The sequence below is a fragment of the Apodemus sylvaticus genome, chromosome 13, assembly GCF_947179515.1.
Source record: "Apodemus sylvaticus chromosome 13, mApoSyl1.1, whole genome shotgun sequence".
NCBI lineage: Eukaryota > Metazoa > Chordata > Mammalia > Rodentia > Muridae > Apodemus > Apodemus sylvaticus.
In genome coordinates, this window is record NC_067484.1 from 2677867 (window position 1) to 2700159 (window position 22293).

A 22293-nucleotide genomic window follows, 5' to 3' on the forward strand; every position below is an offset into this window, starting at 1 on the left:
AAAGCATAGGACTTTTTAATCACAAGGTAAGTTTTTCTGAAGAGAATGCTGATAGTGTAGGTACTAAGACCGACAATTAATAAACCTTATAAAACTGTAAAGCTTTTGTAAGGAAAAGGACACCAAAGCCAGACAAAGCACTCTACAGAAATTTGAAAAGATTTTTTTAACAACACCACATGTGAAAGGAGATCTCTCTCTCTCTCTCTCTCTCTCTCTCTCTCTTACTCCATGTATGTGTGTGTATGTACACACACATATATGTACATATGTATATCTCCTCTAGAAATTAGAAATAAAAAACAAAATAATCAAAATTTAAAAATAGGAAACAAATCCAATCAGACATTTCAATAGAGGAGTCTCAAATGGCTGATAAACCCTTAAAGAAATGTTCAACATCCTTAGATATCATAGAAATCAAATTAAAACAACTTTCAAATTTCATCTTAGGCCTGTGAGAATAGCTAAGATCAATAACAATTGTGACAGCTCATGGTGGCATGGATACAAGTGGTACACTTCTGCATTGCTGGTGGGAGTACAAACTTGTATAGCCACTATGGAAATCAATATGGAGATCCTCAGAAAACTGGGAAATAATCAGACTTCTCTTGGCATATTTTACATCATTTATTTTTTGTTTGTTTGTTTGTTATTCTTAAATATTTCATCACACTGGATGCTCTATCACAGTCTTGACCAATGTTTCCACACAGCATGTGTGTCTCTGTGTTATGACGTTTCATAAGAGTTTTAATTTAGTATGATTTAAGTTGTCACTTGGACCATCATTTAAATAAGTTTTGTGTTCTAATAGTTTTTTCGTATCTACTGCAATTGTAGGCAGAGTTCAAAAGACCATTAAGCATAATCAAAGTTCCAATAGAGTCTTTATTAGACTATTTCCTGAAGAGAAACACTTCTCATTGGAATTCATTTTACAAAGAACATTTTAAGGCAAAGATCTCTCTCTCTCTCTCTCTCTCTCTCTCTCTCTCTCTCTCTCTCTCTCTCTCTCTCTCTCTCTCTCTCACACACACACACACACACACACACACACACACACACTATCTTGGTTGGCAGCTGTCAGGGTGAAGTAAAGCAAACAATCTATTTCACAGAAGCCATAATCAAGCAGCTAACAAGGAGGCATTTTGACCCCAAGTTTCTAGAAGAGGCTTAGGAACTTTTCCAAGCCTCAAGCATGAAAGAAGCATGCCCCCTTCAATCCTGGGCCATGAACTGCTTCGTAACCTGTACCTTTACCAATGGCCTTTTCTGTCCTCTCACAGTGCCAAGCCTTGGCTGCTTTCCATGACCCTTTCATGACTTCAAAACTACTACTACCTAGGATGGTCCATCAAGCGCCACTTAAAGCATCACAGTGCTTTCCAAACCCAAAGTCTCAAAAATCTATATTCCTCCAAACAAAAACATGGCCAGGCCTATTACAACAATACCCCAGTCCCTGGGACCAATTTCTGTCTTAAATAGGTTTTCCACTGCTGTAAAGAGACACCATAACCAAGGTGACTCTTATAAAGGCAAGCATTTAATTGGGGCTGGCTTACAGTTTCATAGGTTTAGTCCTTTATCATCATGTCAGGAAGCATGGCAGCCTATAAGCAAGCATGGTTCTGGAGAAGGAGCTGAGAGTTCTACATCTTGATTGGAATGCGGAGAGACTGTCTTCTAAAGGCAACCAGGATGATGGTCTTTTCTGCACTGGGCAGAGTTTCAAATTCCACTCCCACAGTGATGCATTTCCTTCAACAAGGCCACACCTACTCAAACAAGGTAACATCTCCTAATAGTGCTACTTGCAATAGGCCAAGATTATTCAAACCACCACAGAAAAGAAGGAAGAAAGGAATGACAGAAGGATAGAAGGAAGGAAGGAAGGAAGGAAGGAAGGAAGGAAGGAAGGAAGGAAGGAAGGAAGGAAGGAAAGAAGAGAGGAAGGAAGGAATAGAGGGAAGGAGGAAGAGGGGGAGGGAGGAAGAGAGGGAGGGAAGAAGAGAGGGAGGGAGGAAGGACAGAAGGAAAAATAGATAGATAGATAGATAGATAGATAGATAGATAGATAGATAGATAGATAGATAGATAGAAATTAGAAGAAAACCAAAAAAGGCTGCAAGAAAGAAAAGAAACTGGAGGAGAGGGAGGGAGGAAGGGAGGGAATGAAATGAATGATAGCTGGTATCTCTATATGAAACTCATAAAATCATGGTTTGTGACTATAATCTCAACAAACATCACCCAATATTTGTCAACACTGATGCTGACTGAGGTGTGATTCAGTGAAATGCCATCACAAACTTATCTCAAACCTGTTCTTTATATTTTTGCTTCCCAATCTGAAAATCATACACACAGGAAATATGATTAATATTGTTTAATTATCTAAGATACTCATTTTCAAACAAAGACCTGGGGAAACTTTAGTGTCCTTGGAAGCCTCGCTAGTTTGTTTAGTTGGCAGATTTCCTTTGGTACAGGTTCAGTTTGCTTAGTTTTACTGTTGTTTGTTTGAGACATGATATTTCAGTGCAGTACTAGAACTTGCTATGTATACCCAGCTGAGTTCAAACTCCAGATATCCTCTGGTATCTGCCTCCAGAGTGGTGGGACTAAAGGCATGGACCACCACAACAGGTAGCTTCAGATCTAAAGTTCTCCATATGATGATCACAGGTATATGATATATGACATCATTAGCATACACAGTGTTCAACAGTGGACTGGTGAAATGCAACATTTCAGGAAAGTTTTTTTAAAGTTCTACGTACTTGGAGTTGTGTTTAATGAGAGTTCATACACTTTCCCAGGAAGATGATACCAGTGGATCCATCCCACTGTATCTGTCAGGATGGGAAAAAATTACAGTTGACAAGGTACTTCATCCTAAGAGATACTGTGACATTTAAGACTCTTTGAATGACAATGACTAAGAAGTATGTGTATGATGTGCTTAAGAATTGAGTATTTGGTTATCCAAATGCATGCAATATATTCCAAAACTACGCAATGTTAAAGGCAGAAACAGCAACAAGTGTCTATAGCAGTGTGAGACCATTCCTGTGCTCATGTCTGTGAGGTTATTATTCCCAAGTAGGGAAATTGATTGTCTTCAGAGCCGTGGCATTTTGAACATTGTGGCAATGGGGTCGTACTTGTTGCATCCGCTAAAATTCCATTCTCACTGGTAAATATTCACCTCATTCTATTTTGTTAAGAGTTAAATGTATAATGACAAACATTTTTAAAAAGATTCATATGTGTTAATTGTATATGTGTACTGTTCTGTATCTTTCAAGTCCCACAGCCTTTCTTACATCTTTGTGTCTCTTGGAGTGGATCCGCACAAGACTTAAAGATAACACCAGTGCTGAGGTTTCACTGATCTGACTCATTCTTAACTCAACAGTGGACTCAGTCTTATGCCACCCAGAGAACTGGATAATAGTAGCTGTCTTTCCTGTGTCCAGCTCTCTTAATTGTGCCTGACTATCTTCTATCTTCTTTCTGTCCCCTTATATTCACTGATGTATCAGCCAGATATGATAAAGTGTCCCTAGTAACTCCTTGTTATAGTTTCTATATGCTTGGCCTAGGGAGTGGCACTATCAGAAGGTGTGACCTTGAAGTAGGCGTGGTCTTGTTGGAGTCAATGTTTCACTGTAGACATGGGGGTTAATACCCTCGTCCTCGGGGCCTGGAAGCCAATCTTCTCGTTGCCTTTGGAACAAGAGGTGGAACTCTGAGCTCCTCCTCCTCCATGTCTGTCATGCTCACACCTTGTTGATAATGGACTGAACATCTGAACCTCTAAGCCAGTCCTGATTAAATGTTTTCCTTTCAAAGAGTTGCCTTAGTCAGTGTCTGTTTCAAAGCAGTAAAACCCTAATTAAGACCCCCCTCAAAGCCAGGCAAATAGGGGCATATTTATCTTGTACTGATTCATATGTGTACATTTCCTATCAATTTTTCTGCTTCCAAAGTTCTCACTTCAGACTGATTTTCAGTGACCTCATTAGACAGGTTAAGAGGGATGCCTTCCATCTGTGTTCTTAAAAGTCCCCCAGGTAGGCATCTCAGTTAAGGTCTTCTCTAATTTTCACAGTACTGGGTCATAACAAAGATGCCACGTCACACTCCATCCTTTCCTCTGTATGGAGGAGACGCTAGATGTTATGGTTGTTTTCTACTGCATTGTGCACTCATCTTCTTGAATTCTGGAAGATATATGAAATGGCAGACATGTCTTTTTATTAACAGTGATAACAATTTATGAGTTATTGCTATATTGTTACCTTGACACCTTCTTTGATTTTTATAACTATATGATGTAGAGAATAACATTATTTTCACTGTCAAGACCAGATCTTAGAAGCACAAGAGTAAGCTGACTCTGTATTTGCAAAAGCTCTTTAGAGGCAGAGTGGAGACAGCCAAATCTTGAACATGAGTAAATGTGGTCCAAACACAGTCACCTCAGTTTGTGCTTGCAAAGCCATTAGAGATGTTCTCAAACATATTGTAGCCTTCAATGCACTTTTTGCTCTGCATTTTTGGTTGCCTTGTTGATACTTATTGTGTGCTTTGGTTATAGAAAATTTTCAGTTGAGGGATCTTGAAAGGTGGTGCTGTAGAGAGACAGAACACTTAGTGGTGATGCAGAGGACATGACTTTAGTTCGCCAGGCCCACATGGTAGTGTAGATCTGCCTGGTACTCCAATTACAAGGCATTCACCCATCCTTTCCTGTCCTCTGCAGGCACTGGATTCACACAGCGAGCATTACATATGTGGAGCTAAAACAATTCATGCCCCCCAAAATAAAAAAGAAATAATATGTAAATCTTTTCAAAATAAAATTTCATTTTGATATAACAGCATATTTCACAGGCAAATGACAAATACAAAGAAGGCTTTCAAGATTTTAGTAAAATGCATTGTTATAAGAATGGTGAGACCTGACTAAAGGCTGTCCCATCTCCTAGTTTAATTTTACAAGTATAAGAGATATATGCTGTTTATGATATTTCTGGAAATATGCATTGTTTTCATCGAGGAGTGAATGCTATAGTGTTTAAAAACCGCAAAGAACACCCCTGTGTGAGACAAACATCTACCAATTGGGGAAAAAAAAGTCATTCACAAGGCAAACACCTTTAATTCCAACACTTGGGAGGTAGAGGAAAGTGTGTGTCAATTTCAGATCAACCTGATCCCCATAGTAGGACCACTATGAGAGACAAGATCTTAGATTCTTAATCCACATTAGAGATCCTGACCTAAGGTTGAACTGGAGTTAACCAATGAGCAGGCACCTAGCACCAGTTTCCAAGTTACTCCCCAACAAATCTGCACTTCCAGTTTTCAAGCCTGCCCCTGGTACTTCACTTCCTAACAACCACCAATCAGGAGAAAGGCAAAAGTTAAGTTTATGGTTTGACTCCTAGCACTAACCAATTGTGTTAAAGGGCAACAAGTTGCCATAATGGCACCCCAACCACGTGTGTGCCAATCTAGTAACCTCCTTGCTTGCTTATGATTTCCAATAAAACTATGTCCTGCTGAGAATGCTGGGCTGCATGTGGCTTGTAAATAGAGTGTGTGTGATGGAGTTGGCTTTTTAGTGGTCTTGTGGGTTTGGGAACAGGCACAACTATTATAGCGAGGCATGCACAGGCAGGCAACATCTCAAAAGGAAACAGAACAAAACCAAGACAGGATCCCAGAAATAGTGAAGTTCTAGGACCTCAGCACTGAGGAGTGGGAAACCATTGGATTGTAGTACATGATTGTTCTGAAGAACTTAGTGAGGTTGTGAGGAGACGAGGCTACCACACAGCCGTTTGAAAAACCGAGCAAACGAGTGATGGGGGAGGAGGAAAGGAGCAAATAGGAGAAGGAAAAGGAGACCAAAGGGAGAGGGAGAAAATTACAAAGACTACCTGATTTTGTCACACATTTTGATTTCTCTCTAGACTACAGTGCTCACTTAAGGTCCATACTTTCAAAAAATTACATATATGCCCCTACCAACTGAAAGTGATAAGCTCCTCTTAGCCTCCATCTTTACTGTATTTTACTACAGACAACTTCTGGGTTTTCCCTGCCTTCTTTCTGATTCCACTGTGAAGGATTCTACAGAGTTCACTGAAGAGTACCAAATATATCAGGAAGTCAAGAATATTTTTCTTTTTTTTATCGGATATTTTTTTTTATTTGCACTTCAAATGTCATCCCCTTTCCCTGTTTCTCCCCCTCCTGGAAACCCCCTATCCCATCCTCCCTCCTCCTGCTTCTATGAGGGTGTTCCTCCACACACCCCACTCCCACCTCCCCATTCTCAATCCCCCTACTCTGGGGCAACTATCAAGTCTTCACAGGACTAAGGACCTCACTTCCCATTGATGCCTAACAAGGCACTCCTCTGCTACATATCATACGCAGCTGGAGTCATGTGTCCTCCTGGGTTGATGGAAGCCAAGAACTTTTAATGAGTTTTGAATGAGTACTATGTGAGTAGACTGGATCAGAAGTCAGGGGAGATAAATGCCAGTCTTGGTATTCATTTCAAATGTAGCACTTTCACTGAAGCAACTTACAATGCATCCCTAGGATGTATTTTCCTTCCAGGGAATCTTCAAGCATTGCATTAAACATGCAGAGCTAGGGCTGTGTTAAGATTTCCTCTATGATTCAGTCAGCAGGAAAAGATCTCCCCTATTTGATGCTCTTATTAGGTATTATCTCTTCTCTTAGGCCAGACTGACCTTGGACTTCTTAGGCTACTGGGTACTGGGACTGGAGACCCTCCTGACCCTTCTTCTATGACTTTGAGAACTAATGAGAAAGTGGTACACTGCTGCCCCCAGGCACAGGAGGTCTGACATAATCCCAACCTTCTTTGTGGTCTTGAGTGTGGGAGTGGAAGTGAGTCTGTGTGTGTGTGTGTGTGTGTGTGTGTGTGTGTCTGTATTGTGTGTTTTGTAAGCTTGAGAGACTCCTCATCACAATTATGGGGTGAATTATATGTGGTGCTTAATGGTTAAATATTTTCTTTGAGCAGCAATTCTGTTCAAGTGGTTGATATTGTAAACTCTAAATGAAACAGTAGCTTGGGTACTATCTATGTGTGTTTTTTATGAATATATATATATATATATATATATATATATATATATATATATATATATATTTGATTCGCTGTGAATTTAATATTGCTGGTCATTCACTTTAAATATTTTTTATTATGAAAGTATTATTCTCTGATACTTTAGAATGATACTCAAGTATGAACTAAATTTTGAAAAACACTAAAAATAACTATCACTCAAGGATGAATTAAAATTTGAGAAGCATTAAAATAACTTCACCTTTTCGAAGAGAGGACTAGATAACCTCGCGGATAGGCCCACCCATCCTTGGTTCAGAATTTCCTCCCTATTGAGTCAAGAATCTTTCTATTTTGTATCTGCTGTTCTGTCCATTTTTTTCTTCCTTGGAAACATTTTTCTTTGTTTTTATTGAATATATTCTTTATTTACATTTCAAATGTTATCCCTTTTTCCAGCCCTCCGCCATAGCACCTATCCCATGCTCCTCCCACTACTTCTATGAGGGTGCTCCTCTACCCACCCTTCCCACCTCCTCAGTCTCAAGTCCCCTACACTGGAGCATCTATCAAGCCTTCATAACAAGAAGCATTTGTATAGGAGTACAATGAAATAATAGCTGTCAGGAAACCTGACCAAGCCAGCTAGCTCAGTCAGTCAACCAGTTCTCTAGAGAAAGAGCAAGGATTAAAAAGAATAAAAAAACTATTAGATAACACTGCAGCATGACTCCAGCCAGTCCTGAAGCTAAAAGTCACTTTATTTTTTTTCCAGTCTGCTTTTATATCATTCCAGGTACATACAAAGACTACAGGAACAAACAAAGCATAAACAAAGTAGTCATGTAACAAAAAGGACAAAAGCAAAGTAATAAAGCAAGGTAGGAAACAACATCCCATGGTCAGTATGTTTAGTGGTTTATCAGGATGTTCCAGATAAATACAATACATTCCCCTGTGGTAATTCCTTGAATCTACTTCATTGTCCCAGCCCAATATCAAATTCCTGCAAAATTCATAGAAGCAGGCCCAAAACCTTTCCATAGAAACAATAAAACTGTGAAAAACATAAAACCATAAATCTGTGACAAAAATCTTAGTTGACTTTTTACTTTAATCAGGTTCTTCTTCTTCTTCTTCTTCTTCTTCTTCTTCTTCTTCTTCTTCTTCTTCTTCTTCTTCTTCTTCTTCTTCTTCTTCTTCTTCTTCTCCTCCTCCTCCTCCTCCTCCTCCTCCTCCTCCTCCTCCTCTTTCTCCTCCTCCTCCTCCTCCTCCTCTTTCTCCTCCTCCTGCTTCTTCTCCTTCTTATCCTCTTCTTCATCTAATTCTTCTTAAGTCATAACTATATAGTACATCAACCCATTGTTTGTACTGGTCCTCAAGTTGAAAAACAGATACTGCCATACTTGAATCTTTCTAAATATTGTCAGCAAAATGGCATCCCAATTTATAGACTCCTGGGCTTAAGCCCAAGTCAACATCCAAAAACTTTCATATAGACAATCTAGAGTTTATTCCAACTCATGTTTTTGCTCTAGAGTGAGAAGACATCTATAACTCACCATTGCTAAGTTCATCTTGTCTCCAATTAACAATGACTGCTGGGCAAAGCAGGAGCTGCAAACTCTATGGAGATGTTTACCTCATGGTCTCAGCCAGAAAAGCAGAGCAAGGATCAGATGATTTCTCAGTTGGTCTTGAAGCAGTTTCTCATCACTAGGCACGACAAGGTCAAGTTTGCCATGATGGAGAAGTAGAAATCTAGTGGCAGAAACATGAGGAGATTCATGTATAGTCTGACTAATTTGTGCTCACTTATCATGGTGATTACCTGGGATAATCGATGGCTTAGTTAGGAGGAAAGGCAGCAATCATCTGGGTTTGGGTAAAAGTAGGGGTTTTTGTTTTGTTTCGGTTTCTGGCTTATGCTGTTCTATATCAATGAGATTGTATTCCTGAAGTGAAACTATTTATAATGAATAAGAAATATGGCTCCAAATAAATGTGAGTACAGTAGAGAGGAGCCCATTAATTGGGTTTGAGGAGCATAATTAAATCTAGTCCATTTACATGTTAGGAAAGAGATTGAGGAATTGACATATGGCAAAGTCTTTAAGGTTTACAGAAGATACCTTAGGTCTGAGATATGTCTTGGTCAGGGAGTTGCTTAGATTGTAATCATGAGAACTGTGTTACATCCTCTCCTACACATTTCAAAACAGGGTTCACAGCACTCTCTTATGATACAGGACCTGTGTGTCAGAAACTAGGGATGATGTTGACTACATGGGTTACCAAATTGACTACTACATGTCATGATTCTATGTCTAGAATACTGAGTAGTCATAATGGTAGGGTAAGGTTTTGATGTTTCAGTATGGCTGGTAGATGTCTACACACAGTATTATACACATAGAATTTCCTTGGTGAATAATGGTGCTTCACTCAAAATTTTCGAATTTAGATAGACTTAATGTAGATAATTCATTGGATCTGTTTTCCAAATTTGATTGGCATAATTCAGTCATAGACAGAATTAGCCAAGGAGCTGAAAAATTTCAAACACACCTCCTAGACATCAAGTAAAAACATTACTTCCTTTTATTTAAGATTTTTTTTGTTTGGGTTATCATTTGTTTCCTTGTTCAGTTACTGGGTTGGTTGGTGTCTTGTATTTGTCACATGCAACATGGTTTCCTAATGTAGTCCTGGTTGGCCTTGGAATAAGATGAATTTTTCTCCCTCTGTTTCTCTAGTGCTAGGGTAAATGTGTTGACCAAGACACACTGAGAGTTAAGTATCATGTTCCATGAAACCTTTCATGATTAAAACTGCATTCCAAGTATACTGCTCCCATAATATCATGTCATGAGCATAAGAGCAGAGACCTTGTGCTTCTTTGAGACAATGTACTTGAAGGACCATCAGGTAATGTTAGGGCTATCTGGAAACATAAGCTGGCCCATTTAAGAAAAGCTAATGCTCCTTCGATGAATTTAGCAGCTGACAAAAATACAGTGTGCAGAGCTCACAGGAACATATCTTTGTGCTTCTCTAAGAACAGTGACTCAATATTTGAAAACACAGCATTTCTTATTGACTTTAGGGAACAGAACTAGTGTAAGGCAGGAAAAGATCATTAGACATAAGGCCTAGACAAATGAGCTAACCCGTAGACCAATAATCTTCAGAAGCAGGTTGAGGGCAGGAATCAGCATCCACAGATTCACTGAGAACAGTAACCTTGTGTTGTTTGCAGGTCTGTGCCTCCATGCAGGGGCAGGAAGGCCCCTTTTCAGTAAGCATGCCCTTAAAAGATTTCATTAAGCTTTTGAAACAAGAGAAATCAGCAGCTAGTCAGATAAAGAAGAATTCAAGGACTCAGTGCATATCCCACAAGATATACTACTGGCCACAGGTAAGTAGGGAACCTGAGCAGAAGAAGCATGTTGTGTGGGGTTCCATTTTGGGGCATATTATCATAGATTGTCTTCTTTCCACTAGACAAAAAAAGTGAAAATAGCTGCAATACTTCCTTGGATGCTCTACTGAAGTAAACATTGGTGACAGTTGTACTGGAAATGAGATGCATCCCCTTTTTACCTAGAAAGAGTAGTATGCTGAGCATGAAGGGGGAGGAATTTCCTTTGGATTTTATGGGGGTAACAGAACAAGAATTCAAAGCAACTCCAGTTATCAAGTAGAGTTCCTGAGGGATCATTACATCATGTTCAAATAAGAATATAGCTACTAAATAGTACTTAGCCAATAAAGATGTAACATGTAACTTCCGGATTTCCAATTTTGGATATGTTGAGTAGTGATTGTGTGGGTGATATTTTTTGTCTGTATTTCATTATTATTTCTACAGCATGCATTGATAGTATAATTCTTAGAAGTCATTTCTTGAGTGATGGCTTGCTTTGAGACATGATCTTTTTCATTGGCAGCTTTATACACCAGTCTTTCTGACCCTAGAGATTCCAAACATTGTCTGCTCTTCAGTTCCCATCTATGTGTAGAGGTCCCTTTCAGTAAAATGCCATTCTCTCTGAATTTTTCTACACCATTGTGGATTCAACTCAAGTCTTAAGCTAATTAGGTAAGTGGATCTTCCTCTCATACATCTCCCATCTCTTGTGTACTGCTTACACTTCAAGAATATTTCTCTGTATTAGTAGAAAAACTTCCAAAGTAAAAGGAATGCTACAGTTATCCACAGTGCTTCAGAGGAGCCTCCCCTACCTGGTCCATTATGGTCCTACCATGCTCTGCATAGATCTGGTTTTAGGTTATATAAAAACTTGCAGAGTAGAGGTGATTATATGGAAGATTGCTTTACATGATGAAAAATATTTGACAAAGGCAAATCTTTTTCCATGAATAACAGCAAAAAGAAATAATGTCAAGAATGTTAAATGGAATAAGAGTCATGTTTGAAACAGGATTCTATGCAGATCGGCAATAAGAGGGCATAGGCTGATTGAGTTGTTGGGATCTATGTATGTGCTCATGATTTCCCTGAGTTACTTAAGTTCCCATATCATGTAGAAGCTTTGAGGATATATTCTGACTTTGCCCTGATGTACCTGGTGCAGCCTTTCAGCAGGCAATCAGACAGTTCCAGTTTCCATTATATAGAATTTCCTCAGCTGAATACCGACATGAATACCAACACCAGTTATGCATTTCCACACTGAGGATTTTATTTCTAGCATATCCTGTTATGGGCCCAGTCCTCAGTAGTTAGCTTTCTAATCCCATTGCTTATGTTATGTGTTCTCATCTTTCTTTTCTTAGTGATGTTGGGTGATTTAGGTTCTCATGGTTTTAACATTAAAGTTTCCTGTATTGGAGTTTGGGGAATATTTTAGACTTTTATCTTTTGAGATTCTAGCCTTTGAAACATTCCAGAGTTTTAAATTAGAATCAGTGCCCTTTTCAGAGAAATTTACAACCTAACATTGGTGGTTAAGCCCTGTACCGGTGAGAAGCAGAAGATAACAGCTGATAATGGTGTATTACCAGAATGTATGCAACATTCTGGAAACCACTGCACCTGGGATATGTGAACAGGACAAATGGAAGTTCAAGCATTCCCTTTTACAAGGAGTTTTCAATGTTACCTTAGCCAAAAAGAGAGTTTTCCTAAAGTCAGTAGATTAAAACACAACAAAGCAAGAATAAAAAAGACTCACAGAAATCCCAGGATATGGAGGGGAAAATCTTTAATCCTAGCACTCAAAAGGCAATGGCAAAGGTAGGGGCCTGGGCAGGGGCCTTTGTGGGTGCTTGGCAGAGGCAGGAGCAGGGCAGGTGAAGAAGCAGGGGCAGGGCAGGGCAGGGAAGGGGTAGGGGCAGGGCAGGGGCAGGGCAGGGCAGGGCAGGGCAGGGGCAGGGCAGGGCAGGGCAGGGCAGGGCAGGGCAGGGCAGGGGCAATTCTCTGACACTGACACTGTCTTTCAAGACCAGGCTTCTGTACCTGGGGGTTGCAACCCCATTGGGGCTGGATGACACTTTCATAGAGCTGTATGTCTGACATTTGTATTATATTTCATAAAAGTTGCACAATTATAATCATGAAGTAGCAACAAAAATAATTTTATGGGTAGGGGCCACATGATGAACTGAATTAAAGGTCTGCAGTATTAGGAAGATTAAAAACCATCATTCAAGAGGTTGAGGGAGAAGGATTCAAATTATCATGCTAGTGAGGGACCATGCCCTAATCCTGTCTAAACAAACCAACAATTATGTTTATCAAGTAATACAGGTGAGGCAATTTGCATAGCTCAGAAAAGGCTTTCCACAGCTGACAAATTACAGTCAAATTAATCTGGTATTAATCATATATATATATATATATATATATATATATATATATATATATATATATATATATATATAATACCTCTAATCATAAGAACATTGAAATGTATATACATGTAAAACTTTATGAGGGCAAATCACACGGCAACTTGTTTGTAACATACAGACTTTCAGTATATACAGATGAATTCCACAGAGACTCTGAAGGAAGGCTTACTCCTACATTCTGTAAAAAAAAAAATTTTAATTCTCTGAGACTGGAAGTATCCAGTGAGTTACATTTCGACTGGATCTCACACAGCATAATGTTGTTTATAGCTCCAAGCTGTTGTTTATTCCTTCTCAAATGAAAACAATACAGTTCTTCCAGTGTCATTACTGGGCTGAAATGGTTGTAGAAATATAAACTATTAAGAAGAAATATTTGTGATAATGAATGGTAAATGTGACAAGTACGTAACACAGAAATATGAAATTTCACAGTGCAATCATCTCTTATGTATCACTAATATCCTCTTTCAAATAAAATGTATTTAAAACCTGTCATCACAGGCCTGTGGCCCAGTTGCTTCATTTTCTTTGCATGATGATCTCCCCTACTCTAGCTCCTCCATGCCATTTTCTATAACATCCAGTTTTCAGAAGATTCATTAAAATACTTTAATTTGTACAATTATGTTCTTTGCATATATTTATAAGAATATCTCTGGATTCCTCATTTTCCTGAGGAGTTACATGTCTATCACACGTAATTTATAGCAATTTTTCTTAAGAATAAATTCTCTTTTTCTACAAAGATGAAAATGTTCTTGGCTGAGTGCCTTTTGTTCCTCAGAGGATACACACATTGATAATATAAGTATTAACAGTCTAGGTGTGAACAGTGACACTATCTCCATGGTGAGAGGAAACATTAACAAATAGGCATTCTTCAAATTCTGCCATTAGCAACATCCTTTCTGGCCTTAAGAAAAAAACTCTTTTCTCATATATTACATCAGCTTCCTGTTCCCAACCCTCCCCAAGTATATCCTTACCACCTGTCCTGTCACACAGATCTGCCAAAAACAAGGTCCACTGCCCCTGCTGCCTTCCCTCAGAAAGATCTAGCCTCCCATGGACAACAAACTAAGAGTGCATAACAAGTTACAATAAGAATAGACACCTTTGATGGCATCAGGCTGGACAAAGGCAATCCAGTATGAGGAGAAAGTTCCCGTGAGTAGGCTAAAGAGTCATGCTGAACAGAATTAGAAAATAAAAATCACTGTGATTGAGGAAAACCAGAGCATGAAAATCAAACATGATATGTACTCACTTATAAATGAGAATATCCACTTATAAGCTGTAAAATAAAAAATAATCATGCTACAATCCACAGATTCAGAGAGGCTGGGTAACGAGGTGGGGTGATGTCAGGAAGTAAGTATGGGACAGTGAAAGGCAGCATGGTCCCCAGTAGAACTAAGGAAAGAAGCCCCAGAGACCCTGAAGGGACAGTAGGAGCTCTGCCTGATCCTGGATCCAGGCACCTGTCACTAGCTGCAGCCCATTGCCCCATTTGTGGTCATCACTCATGTACTGACAACACCCTAAGCCCTCCACATGTAGATGAGGAAAAGGATGTGACCACAGGTCATGTCTGCTCAAGACAGATCGCCATGCTAATGAGCTACATAGAGGCCTGGAGGGTGCAGCCAATAAGCTTCCCTTCCCAGACACTCCTTCCTGCAAAAGGTGACTTATCTCAGGCCCATTCTGTGAAGTGGGGTGTGGTTCTACATATCCAACTTCTGCCATGACAATAAATGCCTTAGAGCCGTGCATCTTTTCATTGGGATCTTTTCTTGGGGAGCCATGGAGAAGTCCTTCACCTATAGACACAGCTGTCCAACCTCCCGTAGAAGGCATCTGCACTCGCAGTAATGGCTACCACCAAGTTCAAGCCAAGTCTATCACCATCAAGCCAAAGACTCTATCGTGGGACCATCTTGAGCTCCCCCTTGCCCCTACCCCAGGCTAGATCCAGCCCACAGGACCCCACTCTTCTCTAGGCTCTTCCATGGCTCACAGAATCACTTGGGTGTCCCATAGTGAGAGAACCAGATTGCCCCAACCTCTTTGCAAGCCTGACTACCCTGAGCCAGCCCCAGCTGTCCAGCACCTCAGACTTCTCTTCCCCATGCCTGAGCAGGGTCCCAGGGCTTCCCTACTGCCCAACAGGCACCCAGAATTGGCTTGGAGTAATCTCACTCAATTCCTGTGTCCTGCTTCTCTGAGCAGCAGTGCCCTGGGGTGGAGCTGATGCAGGCCTCACAATCCTACATGCAAGGATCTACCTAGCAAGGGAACAGACAATATTTTCTTTCTTCCTTTTAAAAAGATTTTATTGGTTATTTTATTATTTACATTTTTCTTTTTTATTAGATATTTTCTTTATTTACATTTCAAATGCTATCCCCTTTCCTATTTTTCTCCTCCAACACCCTCCTAACCCAGCTCCCATTCCCAAGCTCACCAACTCACCCACTCCCACTTCCCTCTCCTAGCATTCCCCTATACTGGGGCTTTGAGCCTTCTTAAGACCAAGGGCCTCTCCTCCCTTTGATGTCCAACAAGGCCATCCTCTTCTACATATGCAGCTGGAGCCATGGTTCCCTCCATGTGTACTCATTGGTTGGTGGTTTAGTCCCTGGGACCTCTGGGGTACTGGTTGGTTCCTATGGGGCTGCAAGCCCCTTCAGCAACTTGGGTCCTTTCTCCAGCTCCTCCATTGGGGACCCTGTGTTCAGTTTAATGGTTGGCTGAGAGCATCCCTTACTCTGTTTATCATGCACTGGCAGAGCCTCTCAGGAGACAGTTGTATCAGGCTCTTGCCAGCAAGCACTTCTTGGCCTACACAATAGTGTCTGGATTCTGTAACTGTATATGGAATGGATCCCCATGTGGGGCAGTCTCTGGATGGATTTTCCTTCAGTCTTGCTCCACACTCTGTCTCTATATCACCTCCTGTGGTTATTTTGTTCCCCCTTCTAAGAAGGACAAGAGTCTCCATACTTTGGTCATTCTTCTTCAGCTTGGTTTGGTCTGTGAATTGTATCTTGGGTATTCCTAGCTTCGGGGCTAATATCCACTTATCCGGGAGTGCATACCATGTGTGTTCTTTTGTGATTGGGTTACCTCACTCAGGATGATATTTTCTAGTTCCATCCATTTGCATAAGAATTTCATGAATTCATTGCTTTTAATAGCTGAATAATATTCCATTGTGTCTATTTCTTTACTCTGATAGGCTTCCTACAGTAACATCACGCTATGAAACCATTAAAAATTATGCAAAGGACCTACGTCACATCTCTACAAGCACATTGATCTCTGTGATTCCCTATAAGTCCCAGCTATTTGATTTTCTAGCCCATGTTCTGATGGTGTCCATAACCCTCCAGTTCCTACGATTCCTCCCTATCCAAGCTGAATGACTTTCAGAGCTCTGGCTATGTTTGTGTGTAGAACTCTGCTTCTGTTATCATCAGTTGCATAGATAAAATCTCTCTGGTCTCTTTGATGTTAATTATGACAGATTCCAGTCCCAGAACACTTTGCAAGCAAAGCCAACTGGAGGTTGAAGATTTGTAGCTCTGTCCATTTCCCTCTAGGAAGCTGCCAGTGACGGATTCTGTGCTGCTGTCATAGATTCCATGAAGTTTCTATTGACTAGGTTTCTATCTCATCCACAAAATTCTGTCCTTAATTTCTGTCAGTTCTCAAAGTATTTTCACCATTCCCCAACTTGCTCACTTTTATGATCAAGCACTATCTCCCACAGTCCACCTGAAAAATCAATTCTAGTTCACCTTAACAGGGACATCCTTAAGTTTCCTCCTATAGTCCTCATTTGTACCTAGCCTCTCTCGCCCTGTTGATGATAGTATTATCATCTTTTCCTTTTCAACTAATATCAATTATAAGCAAGCTCCATATTTTTCATGGGTCAAGATTACCTCACTCAGGTAGCTCTTTTCTAGTTCCATCCATTTGTCTGCAAACTTCCTGAAGGCATTGTTTTTAATAGGTGATGAATATTCCATTTCTGAAATAAGACAGATTTTCTTTATCCATTCTCAATTCTCCTGTTGAGGAACATCTCAGTTGTTTCTAGTTACAGGCTATAATGTATTAAGTGGCTATGAACCTAGCTTTGTAAGTGCTTATGATGTGATAGGGCATATTTTGGATATGTGCCCAAATTTGTTATAGCTGAGCTTTTAAGTAGACTGACTCCCAATTTTCTGTGAAATTGCCATGTTGATATCCAAGAAGCTGTGCAAGACTTTACTACCACCAGCATGGGAAGAGCGTTCCCATTGCTGAGTGTCCTTGTCAGCATTATCTGTCACTTGTGGCTTTCATCATGGCCATTCTGACAGAAGCAAAGGAAATTGCAAAGTTATTGTTTATTGCATTTTACAGATGGCTATGTTTAAGGATCTAACAATATTGAACATTACATTAAATGCTTCTTTTGAGATACCTGTGTGGAGAGTTCTGTGTTTAGATTTGTACCCCAGTTTTAATTGGGTTATATGTTTTATTGGTATCTAATTACTTGAGTTCTTTATATGTTTTGGATATTAGTGCACTGTAAGATGGAGGGTTGGTAAAAGTCTTTTCCCATTAGGTTGACAGCCATTTTGTCCTATTGATGGTATCCTTTGCCTTAAAGATATTTCGGTTCCATAAATTCCAATTTATTAATTGATGATATTAGTGCCCATCCCATTGTGTCCTGTTCAAGAAATTGTTCCCTGTGCCAGTGGTTCAGATTGTTCCCCACATCTCTCCTATCAGATTCAGTTTATCTGGTTTATATTGAGGTCTTTGATTCACTTGGACTTAAGTTTTATTCAGGGATGTAATTGTAGATCGATTTGCATTCTTCTTTATTTAGACCAGCACCAGTTGTTAAACATGCCCCTCCCCCAAATTGTGTATTTGTTGAGTCTTTCTCAAAATTCTGTTATCCTGGGGTTGGTGGATTTAATTCTTGGTCTTAATCCAATTCCATTGATCAGCATTTCTGTACTTATATCAATAAGTGATATTATTATAGCTCTGTAGTACACCTAGCCATTCTTTTCCTTTCTTTGCTTTAATTTGTTATATTTTTGGTGATAGTCTATTTATGTATGTTGAAAATCCTAGAAGTCATTCTATAGACTAGGTTGGCTTTGAACTCACAGAAGTCTACCTGCCTCTGTCTCCAAAGTACTGGGATTAAAGGCATGTTCCACCATCACCCAGCATGCTGTTCTTAAGAAGCATTGATATTTTGTTTGTTAAATATCTGTGACATTGCTAAGACATGAGCATCAGCATGGGAGTTTTTTGTTATGCGATTTGTACCTTGGGTATTCAGGGCTTCTGGGCTAATTAATATCCACGTATCAGAGATTGCATTCCATGTGTATTCTTTTGTGACTGTATTACCTCACTTAGGATGATATTTTCCAGATCAAACCATTTGCCTAAAAATTTTGAGAATTCATTGTTTCTAATTGCTGAGTAGTATTCCATTGTGTAAATATACCACGTTTTCTGTATCCATTCCTCCTTTGAGGGGCATCTGGATTCTTTCCAGCTTCTGGCTATTATAAATAAGGCTGGTATGAACATAATGGAACTTGTGTCTTTATTGCATGCTGGGGAATCCTTGGGTATATGCCCAGGAGAGGTATAGCGGGGTCCTCCGGAAGTGTCATGTCCAGTTTTCTGAGGAACCACCAGACTGATTTCCAAAGTGGTTGTACCATCTTACAGCCCCACCAGCAGTGGAGGAGTGTTCCTCTTTCTCCACATCCTGGCCAACACCCGCTGTCTCCTGAGTTTTTAACCTTAGCTATTTTGACTGGTGTAAGGTGAAATCTCATGGTTGTTTGGATTTGCATTTCCCTAATGACTGATGATGTTGAGCACTTCTTTTTTTTTTTATGGATAACTTTGTTTTGGATTGTTTAATTTTTTAATTTTTTTTATTCTATATAATTTATTTGCATTTCAAATGATTTCCCCTTTTCTAGCCCCCCCCCACTCCCCGAAAGTCCCATAAGCCCCCTTCTCTTCCCCTGTCCTCCCTCCCACTCCTTCCCAGTTCCCCGTTCTGGTTTTGCCAAATTCTGTTTCACTGAGTCTTTCCAGAACCAGGGACCACTCCTCCTTTCTTCTTGTATCTCATTTGATGTGTGGATTATGTTTTGGGTATTCCAGTTTTCTAGGTTAATAACCACTTATTAGTGAGTGCATACCATGATTCACCTTTTGAGTCTGGGTTACCTCACTTAGTATGATGTTCTCTAGCTCCATCCATTTGCCTAAGAATTTCATGAATTCATTGTTTCTAATGGCTGAATAGTACTCCATTGTGTAGATATACGACATTTTTTGCATCCACTCTTCTGTTGAGGGATACCTGGGTTCTTTCCAGCATCTGGCAATTATAAATAGGGCTGCTATGAACATAGTAGAGCATGTATCCTTATTACATGGTGGGGAATCCTCTGGGTATATGCCCAGGAGTGGTATAGCAGGATCTTCTGGAAGTGAGGTGCCCAGTTTTCGGAGGAACCGCCAGACTGATTTCCAGAGTGGTTGTACCAATTTGCAACCCCACCAGCAGTGGAGGAGTGTTCCTCTTTCTCCACACCCTCTCCAACACCTGCTGTCTTCTGAATTTTTAATCTTAGCCATTCTGACTGGTGTAAGGTGAAATCTTAGGGTTGTTTTGATTTGCATTTCCCTAATGACTAATGAAGTTGAGCATTTTTTAAGATGCTTCTCCGCCATCCAAAGTTCTTCAGGTGAGAATTCTTTGTTTAAAACTATTCTCAGCAACAAAAGAAAATCTGGGGGAATCAGTATCCCTGACCTCATAGCAGCCGTATTTATAATTGCCAGATGCTGGAAAGAACCCAGGTATCCCTCAACAGAAGAGTGGATGCAAAAAATGTGGTATATCTACACAATGGAGTACTATTCAGCCATTAGAAACAATGAATTCATGAAATTCTTAGGCAAATGGATGGAGCTAGAGAATATCATACTAAGTGAGGTAACCCAGACTCAAAAGGTGAATCATGGTATGCACTCACTAATAAGTGGATATTAACCTAGAAAACTGGAATACCCAAAACATAATCCACACATCAAATGAGGTACAAGAAGAAAGGAGGAGTGGCCCCTGGTTCTGGAAAGACTCAGTGAAACAGTATTTGGCAAAACCAGAACGGGGAAGTGGGAAGGGGTGGGCGGGAGGACAGGGGAAGAGAAGGGGGCTTACGGGACTTTCGGGGAGTGGGGGGGCTAGAAAAGGGAAATCATTTGATATATAAATAAATTATATCGAATAAAAAAATTAAAAAAAAAAACTGAGGAACCCCTGAACATTCCAGCCTCACCAAATCCCTTGGATGAGTAGATGGCTATGGGATTTCGAGAGCGCACCAGAGTGATGTAGAACTCCTCTGGTATCTCAGTAACAATGAGGATTTTGTTGTCATTGGGACCCCGAGAATAGAGCACACCTTTTGGGGAGTATTTCAGCTTCTCTGTGGTGTAGAATCCCATGCCTTGGATAAAGGCTCCCTCAATCTGCCCGATATCCAGGGCGGGGTTAATGCTGAAGACAGCATCCACAAAGATGTCGGTCCTCAGGAGCTTGTGAGCCCCAGTCAGACAGTCCACTTCAACCTCAGAGCAGGCTGTGCTACAGCATGTCCGGTTTTCTGAGGAACCGCCAGACTGATTTCCAGAGTGGTTGTACCCTCTTACAGACCCACCAGCAGTGGAGGAGTGTTCCTCTTTCTCCACATCCTCACCAACACCCGCTGTCTCCTGAGTTTTAAACCTTAGCCATTCTGACTGTGTGAGGTGAAATCTCAGGGTTGTTTTGATTTGCATTTCCCTAATGGCTAATGATGTTGAGCATTTCTTAAGGTGCTTCTGGGCCATCCGAATTTCTTCAGGTGAAAATTCTTTGTTTAGGTTCGTACCCCATTTTTTAATAGGGTTATTTGGTTCCCTGGGGTCTAACTTCTTGAGTTCTCTGTATATATTGGATATTAGCCCTCTATCGGATGTAGGGTTGGTGAAGATCTTTTCCCAATTTGTTGGTTGGCATTTTGTCCTTTTGACGGTGTCCTTTGCCTTACAGAAACTTTGTAATTTTATGAGATCCCATTCATCAATTCTTGATCTTAGAGCATAAGCTAAAACCAGACACACTGAAACTAATAGAAAAAAAAAACCTGGGGAAAATCCTTGAGGACATAGGCACAGGGGAAGAGTACCTGAACAGAATGCTAAACAGCATTAACGTACAAGGTTGGGGTGAGAATTGTGGAGAGTATCCAAGACTCTGTAGAGGAACTTGAAAGGCTCTGAGAGCATGGCAGCTGGGATCTGTTTTTAGGGTGTTAATAGGCACCTAATTTAGCAAGTTGTCCTGTGTGTCTGTATACCAATTTTTTTTTTAATTTGGAAACTGTCTGAGAGGCTGGGTGGTAGGGGAAGCCCCTTTAGGGAAAAGTCCATAAACCTTTCCTATATTTTAATTGCTCTGAAGTTTAGTTTCTGTTCCACGTTACAATAAGTTTTCTGCTCCAAAGACTGACAAAAAAAGTTTCTGTTCAGATTTCTAATTGCTTCCTTGGGGTAGGTAGCTCCTGTAATTTACACATCTTGGGTTAATAGGTTATATATATATATTTTTATGAGAGGAAAGTGATAAAAGTTACAGAAGATTCTTGTGGAGATGCTGTTATCAGGGGTCCAGAACTGGGTTAAAAATCCCCAACCCTCTGGGAAAGAACACCAGGAGAACATTACTCCTTTCAGTGATGGGGAGTATTTCACTATGGTTTCAGCAGAGACTCACCTCTCAAGGTTACAGGCATAACCATGGTGTCATCAAGCACTGAGATAAGTGAGCACAGCACAGGAATAGTAAACGTAAAACACATTAGAAAGTAATTCTTGAAGAAAGCAGACATGTGCTCTTAACTTCTTCCTGAGTATCTCTCTAAATCTTAGTTGTACTTAAAATATGTATTAAGAATATATTTCAAAATCTCTGCTGCAAACAAGAATGATGGAAGAAAGAACAAAGGGAAGAAGGAAGAAATTTTAAAAAAAGAAAGAAAAAAGAAAGGGCAGTGTGCTGGCAGTGTTTGTGTGTCAACTTGACACAAGCTGGAGTTGTCACAGACAAAGGAGCTTCAGTTGGGGAAGTGCCTCCATGAGATCCAGCTGTAAGGCATTTTCTCAATTAGTGATCAAGTGGG

At 40.1% G+C, this 22293-nt stretch overlaps 1 pseudogene; it reads right to left on the bottom strand.

Moving 5' to 3' along the window:
• The window catches only part of LOC127664129 (vomeronasal type-1 receptor 4-like), a 41345-nt pseudogene extending 19433 nt beyond the window's left edge, over nt 1-21912 (bottom strand).
• Nucleotides 21913-22293: the final 381 nt, after the last annotated feature.